Source organism: Trichomycterus rosablanca, chromosome 8 (genome assembly GCF_030014385.1).
Source record: "Trichomycterus rosablanca isolate fTriRos1 chromosome 8, fTriRos1.hap1, whole genome shotgun sequence".
Taxonomy (NCBI): Eukaryota; Metazoa; Chordata; class Actinopteri; order Siluriformes; family Trichomycteridae; genus Trichomycterus; species Trichomycterus rosablanca.
The window spans coordinates 26,128,420-26,145,211 of record NC_085995.1 but is presented as its reverse complement, the minus strand read 5'-3'; the positions used below and the strand labels follow the sequence as shown (position 1 = coordinate 26,145,211).

General features: G+C 38.4%; 1 protein-coding gene across 1 annotated transcript in view; it reads right to left on the bottom strand.

Annotated features, from left to right (window-relative positions):
* The window catches only part of klhl4 (kelch-like family member 4), an 88,370-nt gene that overhangs the window by 47,537 nt on the left and 24,041 nt on the right, over positions 1-16,792 (bottom strand). The window lies entirely within an intron of this gene.

Below are 16,792 nucleotides of genomic sequence, written 5' to 3'. Positions count from 1 at the left end.
GTAAGGCCCATAAATATATGTGAAGAAACTCGAAACTCTAGTAGTCCGCACAGAGCCCTGATCTTAATCCCTATGTACTGCACTGGAAAAATAGCCCACGGGTTGTATTGGAATCATGAAGGTTTTGAGCTGTCAAGTTAGGATTCTTTTGCAAACTTGTGTGGTCTATTGCTTGGAGCTGACATGTGATTGATCCTTGACATTTTTAATTCAAAACACCAGCATACACAGTTGTTCCAGAGCAGCTCTAGCAGATCATATAATTGATCAAATATTTCAGATGTTAAAAAGGTAGAATTATATGACAGTGTCACCTTTAAAGTCCTTCTAGGTACATATGGTCTGTTGCACTGTTATTATTGGTTTATGAGGATTGTTTGGCTGTAGACCCAATTTTTAGCATGTGTTAACCGTTAGTGTGGCTGAAATAGCATAATGCACTAATTAGAATAAATTGCTCTATACCACATGTTAAAATGTGTTCTCATGCCAGAATTTGCCATGTAATTAATGAAGTGCAGGTAACTAAAGCAACAACGTCGCATATGGCTGTTGGCAACGTGTGATACTGTATATCTTTTTCCTTCACACTTGTCTGAGCTGAATTAAATCCATTAGAGCTGAACTCCGTAAATAAATGGATTGAACAGCGGAGTATACCGAAGAGACAGCTTACCATTTTTATTACAATCTCCCCCTTTTTTGATAGCTTTGCATGGCATCTGGCTTCTTCCCAGTTCTGTGATGATATTAATTCTCAGCTACTCTCCCTGTGGACCAGTAGATTACATGCTTTTGCAGAGCAACCCAGTAATCCTTCAAACCCGTGACAAACAATCCAAAACTGCTATTTTGGTGCCCTTCATGGAGCAAATCCACTATCGACATTTAACTGTTTCTAAACCTCCCTCCTCAAAAGTTTTGTTTTCTGGAGAGAGTTTTGAAGGGAAAAAGCATTTGTTTATCTATGTCACTGTAGGTGTATGTACAGACAGTAAAAAGTAATTGACTCCCTTCAGAGGAGCTTCTCTTTCTCTTGCTTATTAAATGTCCACAAGAAATGTTCTCACTGGTGAAACTGTAGCCACTGTTTTGTATATCTGCCTTAGATCTGCTGTGATTTCAGACTTGAAATGCCCGTTTCAGCTCTTGTCACTGCATCCTTATTGGTTCCAAGGCAGCACATTGACTAACCCACTTTAAATAATTAATTCTTTTTTATGTTAGCCATTTAGTTTAAATTGGTTTTTATTTTTTTGGTTCTTGCAACATAACCCAATAGCACATTAGCTCCAACTCAAGGACAGACAAACATATAATCTTCTCTGAAATTTTATTTGGACTTTGTAGTTCTACAATTACTGACTGTAGTCCATCTGTTTCTCTGCATGCTTTGTTAGCCCCCTTTTATGCTGTTCTTCAATTGTCAGGACCACCATAGAGCAGGTATTATTTGGGTGGTTGGTCATTCTCAGCACTGCAGTGACACTGACATGGTGGTGGTGTGTTAGTGTGTGTTGTGCTGGTATGAGTGGATCAGACACAGCAGCGTTGATGGAGTTTTTAAACACCTCACTGTCACTGCTGGACTGAGAATAGTCCACCAACCAAAAATATCCAGCCAACAGCGCCCTGTGGCAGCATCCTGTGACCACTGATGAAGGTGTAGAAGATGACCAACTCAAACAGCAGCAATAGATGAGCAATCGTCTCTGACTTTACATCTACAAGTAGGTAGGAGTTTCTAATAGGGTGGACAGTGAGTGGACACGGTATTTAAAAACAAGCACAACACACACTAACACACCACCACCATGTCAGTGTCACTGCAGTGCTGAGAATGATCCACCACCTAAATAATACCTGCTCTGTGGTGGTCCTGTGGGGGTCCTGACCCTTGAAGAACAGGGTGAAAGCAGGCTAAAAAAGTATGTAGAGAAACGGATGGACTACAGTCAGTAATTGTAGAACTGCAAAGTGATTCTATATGGTAAGTGGAGCTGATAAAATGGACAGTGAGTGTAGAAACAAGGAGGTGTTTTTAATGTTATGGCTGATCGGTGTACAGTCTGAGCAACTGAGGGTTAAGGGCCTTGCTCAAAGGCCCAACACTGGCAACCTTCGGATTACTAGTCCAGTACCTTTACCGCTAGGCTAAACTACCCTACTTTCTAGCTCAGCAAAGCACCTTCTAACCATCATGTATGGCATGCTGGCTGTTGGTATAATATTCTTACTGCCAGACATAATTAGACCCTTATTGTCTACAGCTTCCTTCATTGAATTATCTATCCAGAGAACACTTGCAAATGCCATGAATGTTTTTCTTGGTTAAAGGGGGTTTCCTGTTCTCCACCTCCTAATAAACTCCATAGTTGTCTAAAACCTATTTTTGTTTCTATTGTATTGTGGCATTTAATGATCTAAACTATTAACAGAAATAACTACAGGTTTTTTAATGCATTTTCTCTCTTTTTTCTCCCGATTTTTAGTGTGTCCAGTTTTTACCCAATTGCTTTATGCTTCCTCTCCACTCGTGCTGACCCCCGCCCTGACTGAGGAGAGCAAACTGACACACGCCCCCTCCGACACGTGTGAAATAGCCGACCGCATCTTTTCACCTGCATGAGGCGAGTTCATATGCAGATCAGCCTTGTGCACGGAGAGCAACACCCTGATTAACCATCCCTGGACTGTGTGCAAACGCCATCAATCAGCCAGCAGGGGTTGTAATTGCATCAGTTATGAGGTCCATATCCGGCTCCCTCCCTGAATGAAAAACAGCCAAACATTGTTCTTATAGTCATCTGTCCCAGCTGGATGGCAGAGCTGAGACTCGATACAATGTATTTGGAATCCCATCTCTGGTGTGCTAGCGCCACCTGAGCGGCTGTAACTACGGTTTTTAGATGTTATTTTATTTTGTGTATTTGCTTTTTTTTTTTCTTTAGAAACTTTTCTGACTCACTGTGTGAGTTACTGGATGAGCCCAAGGAGAATTATGGTGCCCTGTGCAACCCTGGCTGGGATAAAAAGGTTAGTAAAAAGTTTCTTGTTTTGTCATTGTTCGAAATTTTGTGAATTAAAAATGCTACACTCAAATTTTCAGCCATAAATACAATTTAAAAAAAATTATATATAAATATATATATATATGAAACTATATATATATATATACATATATATATATATATATATATAAAATGAAACTTGATATATATGAAATGAAAACTGATATATATATATAAAATGAAACTCGATATATATAAAATGAAACTTGATATGTATAAAGTGAAACTCGATATATATCAAATAAAAACTGATATATAATATATATATATATATATATATATTATATACACACACACACACACACACACAATATATCAGTTTCATTTTATATATATATTTTATATATACTGTATATAGGACTCAGTTGTAATAACTGTGGGTTTAATTGTTAAAATGGGTGTATAAATTAAACCCAATATAAATATTAATTTAAATGAGTATATTAATGATATTAATAACAACATTATTGAGGTTGTGAATACCACTTGGAACTGCTACACCATCCAAAGAAAAATAGAAACAGCCTCAATAAAACATAAGAACTTTATAAGAACCTATATTATACTCTGGTACTTAAGATGTAATTACATAGTAAATCTCACTGCAGTCAGTAGTGGAATCGATGAGTATATGAACTTCGGGTACATGAAGCAGTCAGTGTTCTAGCCATAATAGCATACGTGTACTGCTATCATAATTTTCTTCTTTTTTTTCCAAGCATGGTGCAGTTCGAATGAGAGTGGTTACAGAAATTACAACCTTTATAATTTAGCTGAGAAGAGTGATTCACTCTGATCTGGCCTCCTTGTAGTGTAAGAAGATGAAACTGCCTTTAGATTTAATTAAGGTATTTTCATGCAGAATGCATATTGCACGTTTGTGGAAAGATGTTGGCGATGATATTTATGAGATAGAGACATGAGACATATGAAAAGTGTGAGGGGGGTATAAGTGGCTGTGATGTATTGAGATGGACACTGTCTAAAAGATGCACTGAATACAAAAAATAAAAAGTATAATTTTTAAAACAATTATTATCCATTTTAAAAATTTTATTTAATACATTAAACCATGATTCACAGTTTATGATAAAATTAAATAAAATTCAATTTAATTTTCATTTTCTTTATTCTGGTCAGGCTCAGTTGGTTCAAGGCAGAAATACAAAAGTGTGTCACCAATCAATTTCGAGGTTTTGGCCACCCACTCAGATATAGCCAATCATCTCCAATCAGCTCCCGCCCGGCCGAGAGTACCCGCTGAGATTCGAACCCAGATGTGAGCAGGAGTGGGCTGGCGTATAGAATTTTAGTAGCAGCTGATCAGACTACTAATCCTGCCCAAGTTCAATATGTTGTTCAAGCCCTGAGGCAGTAAAGCAACCCCAGTCCACTATACTCCTTCCAACACGCTTCACAGTTAGGATGATGATTTGGTATCTGGTATTTGAGTCAATTGTATGGGAACTTCTGGATGAATTAAATGTATTGATTTATTTATTAGCATTTTATTGTCATGTTTTACACTTTGGTTACACTCATGACAGAACAGGTAGTTACTCGTTACACAAGATTCATCAGTTCAAGTCTTTTAATGTCACAGTCATGGACAACTTTGTATCTCCAATTCACCTCACTTGCATGTCTTTGGACTGTGGGAGAAAACCGGAGCTCCTGCAGGAAACCCACACAGACACAGGAAGAACATGCAGACTCCAAACAGAAAGGACCAGGACCCACCTGGGGATCGAACCCAGGACCTGCTTGCTGTGAGGCGACAGTGCTAACCACTGAGCCACTGTGCCGCCCGGATAAATTCAATTTCACCAGACCTTAAGGGAAGAATTGTAGATCTTCGTGAAGCTTGAAAAGCTTTTTAAGATTTTATTTTGCACTAATTGTCTACAAATTAAGGGAATTTACTACTGTTAGTGTCCTCTCTAAAAGTGAGCATCCTACTAAGATGCAAAAGAAATAAAAAGAAGACTTTATTCTCATAATATTTCGACTTTATTCTCATAATATTTCGACTTTATTCTCATAATATTTCGACTTTATTCTTATAATATTTTGACTTTATTCTCATATTTCGACTTTATTCTCATAATATTTTGACTTTATCATAATATTTCGACATTATTCTCATAACATTTCGACTTTATTCTCATAATATTTCGACTTTATTCTCATATTTCGACTTTATTCTCATAATATTTCGACTTTATTCTCATAATATTTTGACTTTATTCTCATAATATTTCAACTTTATTCTTATAATATTTTGACTTTATTCTCATATTTCAACTTTATTTTCACAATATTTTGACTTTATTCTCATAAAATTTCGACTTTATTCTCATAATATTTCAACTTTATTTTCACAATATTTTGACTTTATTCTCATAATATTTCAACTTTATTTTCACAATATTTTGACTTTATTCTTGCAATATTTTGACTTTATTCTCATAATATTTCAACTTTAATCTCATAATATTTCGACTTTATTCTCATAATATTTTAACTTTATTCTCATAATATTTTGACTTTATTTTCAAAATATTTTGACTTTATTCTCATAATATTTCAACTTTAATCTCATAATATTTTGACTTTATTCTTATATTTTGACTTTATTCTCATAATATTTCAACTTTAATCTCATAATATTTTGACTTTATTCTCATAATATTTCAACTTTATTTTCACAATATTTTGACTTTATTCTCATAATATTTTGACTTTATTCTCATAATATTTCGACTTTAATCTCATAATATTTCGACTTTAATCTCATTTAATCTCTTTATTCTCGAAATCAAAATTTAAAAATATTTTTTACAGTGGCTCTAATCCGTCGTCATACAAATGAGATAATGGGACAACTAGAAAAATATTTTACCTTTTTTGACAAAAATGCACTACACTATGAAAAATAAAAAATGGCAGTTGACTCAGATACCAAATCCTCATCTTAATTGTGACGCATGAAGGAAGGAGTATAGTGGAATGGGGTTTCTTTACTGCCTCAGGGCTCTGATCAGCAGCTACTGAAAACATTCTACCTGGTTAAGGTGACTGTAGTCATTTTTTGGTTACACGCGTTTACATTTGCTCTATGGTTAAAAGTATGAAGATACCTGAGTAAGATTGTTGAACATGCACATTAATATGAAAGACATGAGTTGCATGCATGATTCACTTCATGCCACAGGGTCCCTAAGTAATAAATAGTCATGAGCCAATGGTCGACAATGACACAAATGGAATTTATTGTAGCATATTCTGTTGAAATAATTGTTAGAGAAATCATAAAGAGTCTCACAATACTCAAATTGGTGTTGTTTAGCTTGTAAGTCCTGCCTCTCTGAATTCCCATATGCCTCTACTGCTTGTTTTTTGTATTATATATGGATAGGTAATTTATTGCCATGCTGCTATCTGTGCTGCCGGGCGTGCTGAATAAAAAATAAGGTGATGGTTGTAAAGATGGGAGATGCATTACTTCTGTGTCAGCTTTAAGGAAAGCAGAAAAGGACTTTTTTATGCCTCCCACTATTTGGGAACCAAATTGCTTTTGTATTACTCTCCAGGAGGTCGTAAATTTGCTGAAACTGTTTACTCTCGCCCTAGGAAATTGGCTTTATTTCATGAAGGCGAGGTATGCCATTGCAACCAAAGATGCTTAAAGTTTGAATGATGATGTTAAGTTCACAAATGACACATTAAATATTAAGTATACATGCTGGGACTAATTAGTTTTTCGTGTATTGCCCAGGCATCACGTCTTTCACATGAACTTCAAATATATATATAATTTTGGCTGTGGGTATTTTTTTTCTTTTTGTTGTTTAATTTCTTTTTTTTTTTTTTTTATAATTTTTTATGTCATTTTTTAATGACAAAAATGAGGAAAAGAAAAAAAGTTAAGTGGTATGAAGCAAACAGATGGGTAATATCCAGCCATATTTTAGACATTATGTAGCCCCACATTAGAGCAATAGCTGTGCAGTCCGGGTTTATAGCTCCAGATTTACAAGACCACTGTGTCATTATTTTTAATAAGGGAAGTAGGCTGTTACTGGAAGGCAAATATTACTTAATTGCATTATTTTGCCTGCAATATCTGACTCATACCATGCAATCTGTAGTGTGTCATGCAAACTTTATTATTGTTGTTTCACTGGTGGCTCAGCTACACTCCATGACCTAAAATATTCGGTGGACTTTATTATAAACATGTATGAGTACCCGCTCTACACACTTCTGTTAGCTCCAACATCTGATCTACCAATGGGTCGATTTACTACTCTACATTAACTGTGTAAATGTGGATAAGTGAGTGAGTGAGTGAGTAAATGAGTGAGTGAATAAGTGAGTGAGTGAGTGTGTGAGAGAGTGAATGAGTGAGTGAGTGAATAAGTGAGTGAGTAAATAAGTGAGTGTGAGTGAGTAAGTGAATGAGTGAGTGAGTGAATGAGTAAATGAATGAGTGAGTGAGTGAGTAAATGAATGAGTGAATAAGTGAGTTAATGAGTAAGTGAGAAAATGAATGAGTGAGTGAGTGAATGAGTGAATAAGTGAGTTAATGAGTAAGTGAGAAAATGAATGAGTGAGTGAGTGAATGAGTGAGTGAGTGAATAAATAAGTGTGAGTGAGAGTGAATGAGTATGTAAATGAGTGAGTGAATAAGTGAGTGAGTGAGTGAGTAAGCTAGTGAGTGAGTGAGTGAATAAGTGAGTGAGTGAGTAAGCTAGTGAGTGGGGGATTGAGTAAGAGAGTGACTGAATGAGTGAATAAATGAGTGAGTAAATGAATGAGTGAGTGAGTAAATGAGTGAGTGAATGAGTGAGTAAATGAATGAGTGAGTGACTAAGTGAATAAATAAATGTGTGAGTGAATAAGTGAATGAGTATGTGAATAAGTGACTGAATGTCAGTGAATAAATGAGTGAGTGAAACATGAGTAAGTGAATAAATGAGTAAGTGAGAGAGTAAGTGAGTGAGTGAGTGAATAAGTGAGTGAATAAATGAGTGTGTGAGTGAGTAAATGAATGAGTGAATAAATAAATGATTGAGTCAGTGAGTGAGTAAATGAGTGAGTGAGTGAATAAGTGAGTGAGAGAGTGAATGAATGAGTGAGTGAAGAGTGAATAAATGTGTGTGTGAGTGAGTGAGTGAATTAATGAGTGAGTGACTGAGTGAGGGAGTAAATGAGTGAATGATTGAGTGAGTGAGAGAGTGTATGCATTTGATAACCAGTACTGTGTGTAATCTGTGGGATAATTAATGGTTTACTGACACATTACTGTTGCATGGTATCCAATGATTCCATTGTTGGTTACCACTTCATGACCTTGTTGTTGGGAACATCTGCCCCTGTACTCTATTATTAATTCCTTCCTTTTTAATAACCACTTCATCCTAGTTTGAGACATAGTGATCCACAGCTTATTATGGGATTTTTAAGTTCATGACAGGCAAACACCTTGCCTGACAGACATTTCGCAACTTTGAAGAAGATGAATGTGTGTACTCCTAAAATAGGATTAGAGCCGTTCACAGCCCCGCGCAGCAATGTGTTGCTGAACATTTTTATCAGTCAGGCAGTTTAACAGGGAACACAGTCCTTCAGATCATTTTCCTGCTGTCCTTCAAAGTCAGATGTGTTAAGTACAGAAGGGCTGAAGCTCCGTGTAGACTGAATCTGTATTTGTGTAATCCCCTGGATTTTTGCTCAACCATTTTTTTATTCAGCTCAGATCATCTGTTTTGGAGATAATTCCAGTCATCAGCATTCAGAGATAGTGCCGTATTCCTGCAGGCGTTTTTCATTTTGTCATTCTGTCAGGGTGCCTAGAAATACATAGATTTAGCCTTTAGCCTGTTTGATAGTGAAATACCATTTTGATCAAATGTATTTTTTATAAAATGCCATTTGGGGGTAAAGTACTTCTTAGAAAGTATTTTGCATATACAAAGATTCCATTTAGAATTTACATTTTAATCGTTAGATAACTTTACAACATTACCAATTCTAAGCTGTCCTTAATTTAGCAGACGCTTTTATCCAAAGCGACTCACAGTACACAGTCTAAGCAATTGAGTGTTAAAGGCTTTGCTCAAGGGCCCAAAAATGGCAACCTAGCAGTGGTGGAGTTTAAACTGGCGACCTTCTGCTACTAGCCCAGTGCCTTAACCGCTAGGCTACAACTGCCCTCAAAGCAATTTATTATTATTATTAATTTTTTAAAATTGTTTTAAACACATAGCTGGCAGTGGTAGCTCAACAGTTATACAGTTTTACTGGAGTAGTAAATAGAAGGTCCATGGTTCAAGCCCCAGCACTCTCAGGTTCCCACGGCTGGGCCCTAAACAAGCCCTTAATCCTAATTTGCTTGGACTGTATTCGGTCATAATTCTAAGTTCTGAATATAAAAGAATTTGACCCTCACCACCTCTCTACAGTCCACAGGTGTAGAGCGCATACTACAGCTCCAAGCCAAAGAGGAAATCATTGTCAGCATTGTCATTATTTAAACAATAATCGACTGTACTTTTTGTGTCCAAGAAATTTACTACTGTAAATAGTAAATGAATGAGTGAGTGAGAGAGTGATTGAGTGACATAATGAATAAGTGACTAGGTAAGAGAGTAAATGAGTGAGTGAGTAAGTGACTAAGTGAATAAATGAGTGTGTGAGTAAGTAAATGAGTAAGTGAGTGAGTGGGTAAATGAATTGGTGAGTCAGTAACTGAGTGAGTGAGTGAATGGGTGAGTAACTGAATAAGTGAGTGAGTAAATGAAAGAATGAGTGAGTGAATGGGTGAGTGAATAAGTGATTGAGTAAATGAATGAGTGAGTGACTAACTGAGTGAATGAATAAGTGAGTGAATAAGTGGGTGAGTGAGTGAGTGAATGAATAAGTTAATGAATGAATAAATAAATGAGTGAGTTAGTGAGTAAGTGAGTGAGTGAATAAGTGAGTGAGTGAGTGAATGGGTGAGTGAATAAGTGAGTGAGTAAATGAAAGAATGAGTGAGTGAATGGGTGAGTGAATAAGTGAGTGAGTAAATGAATGAGTGAGTGACTGACTGAGTGAATGAATAAGTGAGTGAATAAGTGGGTGAGTGAGTGAGTGAATGAATAAGTTAATGAATGAATAAATAAATGAGTTAGTGAGTGAGTGAGTGAATAAGTGAGTGAGTGAATGAATGAGTGAGTGACAGTGAATAAATAAGTGTGTAAGAGAGTGAATGAATAAGTGAATGAATGAATAAATAAGTGAGTGAGTTAGTGAGTGAGTGAATGACTAAGTGACTAAGTGAATAAATAAGTGTGTAAGAGAGTGAATGGGTGTGTGAGTGACTAAGTGAATAAATAAGTGTGTGAGAGAGTAAATGAATAAGTGAATGAATGAATAAATAAGTGAGTGAGTTAGTGAGTGAGTGAATGAGTGAGTGACTAAGTGAATAAATAAGTGTGTAAGAGAGTGAATGGGTGTGTGAGTGACTAAGTGAATAAATAAGTGTGTGAGAGAGTAAATGAGTGAGTAAATAAGTGTATGATTGAGCGAGTGAATGATTGAGTGAATGAGTGAGTGAATAAGTGAACCACCTCTCTACAGTTCACAGGTGTAGAGCGCATACTACAGCTCCAAGCCAAAGAGGAAATCATTGTCAGCATTTTTATTATTTAAACAATAATCGACTGTACTTTTTGTGTCCAAGAAATTTGCTACTGCTCTATTAATGACAATAATCTTTATCAAATTATGAATTCAACTTGCCTTTGGAAAAAGTCACACAATTATAATTTCTAAATGGGATAACTAGGACAGTGTTGCTTTAGTGCTAAAGTAAATATTTGTGTTAAATGATCCAGTAGCAGGTGAGATTTCATTACAGCTTTGTTTTGAAGGGTCTGCACGAGAAGACTGAACTGCAGCTCATGCAGTGAAAGAATTCTAATGTTCTGCAGACTCTGTTTCCATATGCTCCGCTATGCCTTGGTGCTGTCTGTTCCTCCAGAGGAATCAAGCAACTCTAGTACCTGATATTACACTAAGCTTCTCACACCATGACTGCTACAGCACTGTGCTGAAGCTGCTGTTTTTCTAAATAAGTGTAAGAAGCTGAGAAGATGCCCATCATTTGAAATGCATAGAGCTATTTTTACAATCTTGTGAATAGCGTCTTTAAACCTCAAATTGTTAACACACTTGGTAAGCAAATGTACCTGAAAAATCAGTTAAATAACAAATTGAATACCTCCTTGTTTCTACATTCACTGTCCATTTTATTAGCTACACTTACCATATAGAAGCACTTTGTAGTTCTACAATTACTGACTGTAGTCCGTCTGTTTCTCTACCCCCACAGGACCACCACAGAGCAGGTATTATTTAGGTGGTGGATCATTCTCAGCACTGCAGTGACACTGACATGGTGGTGTGTTAGTGTGTGTTGTGCTGGTATGAGTGGATCAGACACAGCAGCGCTGCTGTAGTTTTTAAATACCGTGTCCACTCACTGTCCACTCCTACATAGTTGGTCCACCTTGTAGATGTAAAGTCAGAGACAATCACTCATCTATTGCCGCTGTTTGAGTTGGTCATCTTCTAGACCATCATCAGTGGTCACAGGGCGCTGCCTATGGGGCGCTGTTGGCTGGATATATTTGGTTGTTGGACTATTCTCAGTCCAGCAGTGACAGTGAGGTGTTTAAAAACTCCATCGGCATTGCTGTGTCTTATCCACTCATACAAGCACAACACACACTAACACCCACCACCCAAATAATACCTACTCTGTAGTGGTCCTGGGAGAGTCCTGACCATTGAAGAACAGCATGAAAGGGGGATAACAAAGCATGCAGAGAAACAGATGGACAACAGTCAGTAATTGTACAACTACAAAGTGCTTCTATATGTAAGTGGAGCTGATAAAATGGACAGTGCGTGTAGAAACAAGGAGGTGGTTTTAATGTTATGGCTGATCGGTGTATGTGATTACGTTCTAATTAAGTCAGATTAGTTAAAAAATGTAGTGTAGTGTAGCATTTGGTACTTAACAAAGAAATCTTAACTATATAGACAGTTTTATGCTGGCTGTGTTTTGTTAATTATGATTCATAATTCAAACATGAACAATCACGCCTCCAGTGATTAGCTGAAAATACAGCAGAATTACTGGAGCACATAAGGCTTAATTAATGTCATGCTATGTTTTATATCAAAGACAGACAAGTATTGAATAAGAAACATGTTTATTTGTAATTCACCTAGCAATAATTATTCCACAACCTGCTAATTTAATTTATGTATAGAAAGGTACTTGTGTTCAAGAAAAAAACATGTAGGATCTGTTCAAGCTACCTTGCTGTCTACTGCATACATAGGCAGCTGCCTCAGTAGAGAGGATTCTAATAAGTCATCGACCTATAAGTCAGGTATTCGGACGCACTACTTAAGACAGCGATTACATCAGTTTTTGCATACTAAGCTAACACAGTTAGCATCATGCCATTCAAACCAATGGAAAGAGGTGGCACAATGCGCTAGCATGTCAACTAACATCTCCCTCCGTGTACCGAAACGATTCAGTTGTCACTAACAAACCCGAATTTGCAAGTAAATGACGTGTACACATTTGTACTATTTAAAAATCAATGATAAATTATTTACATTTGAAAAGGGGTGGCATGGTGGCTAAGTGGGTAGCACTGTCGCCTCACAGCAAGAAGGTCCTGGGTTCGATCCCCAGGTGGGGTGGTCCGGGTCCTTTCTGTGTGGAGTTTGCATGTTCTCCCCGTGTCTGGGTTTACTCCGGGTGATCCGGTTTCCTCCCATAGTCCAAAGACATGCAAGTGAGGTGAATTGGAAATACTAAATTGTCCATGACTGTGTTCGATATAACCTTGTGTGAACTGATGAATCTTGTGTAATGAGTAACTACCATTTCTGTCATGAATGTTACCAAAGTGTAAAACATGACGTTAAAATCCTAATAAACAAACAAACTAAGCTAACACAGTTAGCCTCATGCCATTCAAACCAATGGGATGAGGTGGCACAACGTACTAGCATGTCAAGTAACATCTCCCTCTGTGTACCAAAATGGTTTAATTGTCACTGACAAGCCCGAATTTGCAAGTAAATGACATGTGTACACGTTTGTACTATTTAAAAGTCAATGATAAATTATTTACATTTGAAAAAAACTCATTCAGGAAGCATTGGATGCTCCCTTGTTATTCAGTCAAAATACCATTCAAATTTAAGGTACCTTACTAGGCATCATTTTAAGGCATCTAAGAATTGAAACAGCCCTCTTCTTGGGAGCGTGTGTAGGATGTAGAGAGCTCACTAGGTTTTCGAACACACCCTTAATGTACTGAGCTCCAAACAGTAGAAACCTGGCAAATTAGAAGGTGTGATCTGGGTATCTCTATAATCTAAGTGTAAGTATGCGCTGACAGACATGCTGGATATTTTAAGTCTGTACACAAGTAATGCTGAATGTTTGAATATTTTCTATACTCATAGGGCTCTAGTTTAAAAATAAACAAATGTAGTTGAGTTGACATTTACTTATTTTATCAAAAAACAACATTCTTGTTGCCCAGGTGGTGCAGCGGGATTTTCCGCTAGCACATCAGCGCCGGGATCCTGAACACCTCAGTTCGAAACTCGGCATTGCCACCGGTTGGCTGGGTGCCATCTAGCAGGCATAATTGGCAGTGCCTGCAGCAGACACGTTTCTGCTAGGGCGGGATGACCGGACTATGTGGGAGGGGTCTTCAAATGCTGTGTAAGGACCATGCTTGGCAGATAGAGAGGCACCTGTGCAGACTGCATAGGTGAAAAAGTGTTCTGCAAAGTGCTGCATGCAGATCTGAGGAGGCGTGAGCAGCAATATACCCACCTCGACTGCAATCAGGGATCCCCCAGCAGTGGAAGAAAAATTGACTACGCTAAATTGGAAGAAAATGCATAAATAAAATAAATAAAAACATTCTGTATTCCTTATCCCATTTAATAAAAATTGTACACGTGCACACACAAATCCCAATAAATTACTAAAAGGCAGTCTATAAATAGCTAGAGAGAGGACACACTCCTGATTATTGATCAGTATGGGGCAGCAGCAATGGCTTATGAATAAATATGTAGAGAGTTTCCCTTCACAGCCAGCAGTGCTGGCCAAAATTATCACTACGACATTTTGGTTCGAGCCAGCATGGCTGGCTGCAAGATTGTAAAATGTTAAGGGCATCTGATGTTCGAATCTCAGCAGTGACTGTATGGTAATTATTTGCCTATGTCTGAGGGGGGTGGCTGACACAGCCAAGCCATTGGAATAAAAACAGGAGGGTAGCATCAAGAAGGGCCAAGTCTGGTATGCAGACCGCTGTGGCGACCCCATGCTGTATGTGGCCTAGCAGTTAAGGTACTGGACTAGTAATCAGAAGGTTTAAGCCCCACCACTGCCAGGTTGCTGCTATTGGGCCCTTGAGCAAGGCCGTTAAACCTCAATTGCTCAGACTGTATACTGTCTCACTACTGTAAGTCGCTTTGGATAAAGGCGTCTGATAAGTGCAGAAAATGTAAACGCAATGTAAATGTGGCACCTAGTAAATGGTGGCTTTGCAGTTGGATAGGAAAAGGTAATAGGAAGTAGACTATACAGTATATAGGCAAATACACTGATCAGCCATAACATTAAAACCACCTCCTGGTTTTTACACACACTGTCTCCATGCAGTGACAATGACATGGTGGTGGTGTGTTAGTGTGTGTTGTGCTGGTATGAGTGGATCAAACACAGCAGTGCTTCTGGAGTTTTTAAATACCATGTCCATTCACTGTGTACTCTATTAGACACTCCTACCATGTTGGTCCACCTTGTAGATGTAAAGTCAGAGACGATCGTTCATCTATTGCTGCTGTTTGAGTTGGTCATCTTCTAGACCTTCATCAGTGGTCACAGGACGCTGCCCATGGGGCGCTGTTGGCTGGATATTTTTGGTTGGTGGACTATTCTCAGTCCACCAGGGACAGTGAGGTGTTTAAAAACCCCATCAGCATTGCTGTGTCTTATCCACTCATACCAGCACAACACACACTAACACCACCACCATGTCAGTGTCACTGCAGTGCTGAGAATGATCTAAATAATACCTGCTCTGTAGTGGTCCTGTGGGGGTCCTGACCACTGAAGAACAGGGTGAAACAGGCTAAAAAAGTATGTAGAGAAACATATGGACTACAGTCAGTAATTGTAGAACTACAAAGTGCTTCTATATGGTAAGTGGAGCTGATAAAGTGGACAGTGGACTATGAGCTTTCTAAACCAAAAGCATTGAAATAAGGGCTTTGAGACTATAACAGCCTTCACTCTCGTGCCAACACTTTAAAGTGCCTCTGTAGAAAATTGTGTTCATTCATAAATCGTATAGTCACAATGAACTAATGGAAAACACAGGCTTATCAAGTAAAAATGGCCTTTGTCTTTGTTTAAAAGGATTGTAATTAAAAAATCATACAATTAGAATGTCATAATTTTTAAAGCTAACTAAGGACAGATGTTTATTGCACTTTTCTGTAATACAGTCCTGGCAGCTGCCAATTACGAGCAGACAGCAATCACATTGAGGCTAATGGACATGTGGAGAGCCAGAATTACAGTTTGATATAATGTAGAGCTCCCCATCATGTTAGCAGGATTTATTGCTTGGCATTAGCATATTGATAATGTGTGTAACAGTAGGCTTGCATGAGACAACTGTTTACTTCAGCTGTATATGTATGTATATATACACCAATGAGGCATAACATTATGACCACCTTCCTAGTCCCTCTTTTGCTGCCAAAACAGCCCTGACCCGTTGAGGTATGGACTCCACTAGACCCCTGAAGATGTGATGTGGTATCTGGCACCAAGATGTTAGCAGCAGATCCTTTAACTCCTGTAAGTTGTGAGGTGGGGCCTCCATGGATTGGACTTGTTTGTCCAGCACATCCCACAGATGCTTGATTGGTTTGAGATCTGGGGAATTTGGAGGCCAAGTCAACACCTCAAACTCGTTGTTGTGCTCCTCAAACCATTCCTGAACCATTTTTGCTTTGTGGCAGGGCGCATTATCCTGCTGAAAGAGGCCACAGCCGTCAGGGAATACCGTTTCCATGAAAGGGTGTACTTGATCTGCAACAATGCTTAGGTAGGTGGTACGTGTCAAAGTAACATTCACATGGAGGGCAGGACCCAAGGTTTCCCAGCAGAACATTGTCCAAAGCATCACACTGCCTCCGCCGGCTTGCCTTCTTCCCATAGTGTATCCTGGTGCCATGTGTTTCCCAGGTGAGCGATGCACACGCACCCAGCCAGCCACGTGATGTAAAAAAAAAACTTGATTTATCAGACCAGGCCACCTTCTTCCATTCCTCCGTGGTCCAGTTCCGATGCTCACGTGCCCATTGTTGGCGTTTTTAGCGGTGGACAGGGGTCAGCATGGGCACCTGACTGGTCTGCGGCTATGCAGCCCCATACGCAACAAACTGTGATGCACTGTGTATTCTGACACCTTTCTATCAGAACCAGCATTAACTTCTTCAGCAATTTGAGCTACAGTAGCTCGTCTGTTGGACCACACAGGCCAGCCTTCGCTCCCCACGTGCATCAGTGAGCTCTGGCCGCCCATGACCCTGCCACCGGTTTACCA